The 1,822-nt window shown below is 45.0% G+C and overlaps 1 protein-coding gene across 1 annotated transcript in view; it reads right to left on the bottom strand.

Annotated features, from left to right (window-relative positions):
• The window catches only part of Sfxn5 (sideroflexin 5), a 116,896-nt gene that overhangs the window by 83,842 nt on the left and 31,232 nt on the right, over positions 1 to 1,822 (bottom strand). The window lies entirely within an intron of this gene.

A 1,822-nucleotide genomic window follows, 5' to 3' on the forward strand; every position in this document is an offset into this window, starting at 1 on the left:
ACACACACACACACACACACACACACACACACACACACACACACAGACGTGAAGTAAGGACTGGGGTGTAACTCAGGGCTAGACCATTTGCTTCAGAAGTTTTAGGCTCTGAGTTTCATCCCCAACAATGAGGAAGAAAAATGACACCAAACCAAGCAAGCATTTCCTGACCACATCCAGAGTAATTTCCTGAGTGAGAACAAAATGGCCAAGCATCCTTGGACTTCCCACAGGTCAGGGAACCCTGATTGCTCTTCGGGCTGATGAGGGAGGGGGACTTGATCGGGGGAGGGGGAGGGAAATGGGAGGCGGTGGTGGGGAGGAGGCAGAAATCTTTAATAAATAAATAAATTTAAAAGAAAAAGAAAAAAAAAGAAAATATGGGAAAGAAAAAAAATAAAAATAAAATAAAATAAATGGCCAAGCAGTATAACATCATTCACTGGACCAAACACACACACAGACACACAGACACACAGACATGCATGAAGGGACAGCAGGCACAAGGTTTTTCTAGAAGTATATTTATGTGCTTATGAAAATTAAAAAAAAAAAACAGGCCCACCAAACTCATAACAGAGCAACTTTTAATTTGGAGAAAAAACGGACCAAAGCTGACATGGGTCAGGAAGAACTTAACTTCAACTGCAACACCAAACGTTTTTATTAGGTGGATATAATCACATTGCACTTCCACGATTTATTTTTATCATTTAAAAAATACTGGCAGAAGTCTGGCAAAATGGCTCAGTGCATAAAAGTGATTGTAGCTAAGTCTGTCTGCCTGTGTTCAGTTCCTGGAGTCCAAGCAGAAGGGAGAGAACCAGTTCTCGCCAGCTGTCCCCTGAATGCCACACATGCACGGAGGCATGTGAACACACACACAAACACACAAAATTAGTGAATAAAATTAAAAAATAGTGACAGATTTACCTATACAAGTAACTCTTAGAAGCAACCCAGGAGATAGAAGTGGCTTTCATTCACCAAGAGACTGGGATAAAGGCAACCGCGCCTAACACATGGCCAAGACTACACACAGACAACTAACAAAGGCCTAGATACATAAACTGAACTATACACACCAAGAAAAAAAACAAAAAACCTCACACAACAATTCTCCAGGAGTGGTGGTGTCCGCCTGCAATACCAGAGGCAGAGAATCTTGAGTTCCAATCCAGTTTGGGCTACAGACTAAGTTCCAAGCCAGTGTACACTAGACAGTGATACTGTCTCAAAGGGCGGCAAACAAGCCAGATGCTACGGCACACATATTTAAATGCCAGCACTCAGGAGGCAGAGGCAGGCAGACGGCTGTGAGTTTGCTGCTAGCCTGGTCTACAGAGTGAGGCTACAAAGATCCCTTGAGGCAGGGAGAGAGAATGAAAACTTACATACACCTAACACCAGAACTTGTGAGGTGGAGTCAGAAGGATCAGGAGTTCAAACCAGCTTTGGTTACATGGCAGAATCTGAATACAGCCTGGTCTACACAAGAAACCAAATGAAGGGAAGGGGAAGGAGGGGGAGGAAGATACAGGGGGAGGGAGGGAGGAGAGGGGGAGAGGGGAGAATATACAGCAATTTTAAAAGTAAAAGAAGTAAGCTGGCAGGGTAGTGTGCAGTACAGGCTACAGGTAGTAGCCTGTAATCCTGGCACTGTAGAGGTGGAGGCAGGAACATCAGATCGGGTCCGCGGCGCTGGAGAGATGGCTCAGAGGTTAAGAGCATTGCCCACTCTTCCAAAGGTCCTGAGTTCAATTCCCAGCAACCACATGGTGGCTCACAACCATCTGTAATGGGGTCTGGTGCCCTCTTCTGG

The sequence above is a fragment of the Microtus ochrogaster genome, unplaced genomic scaffold (assembly GCF_000317375.1).
Source record: "Microtus ochrogaster isolate Prairie Vole_2 unplaced genomic scaffold, MicOch1.0 UNK62, whole genome shotgun sequence".
Classification (NCBI taxonomy): domain Eukaryota; kingdom Metazoa; phylum Chordata; class Mammalia; order Rodentia; family Cricetidae; genus Microtus; species Microtus ochrogaster.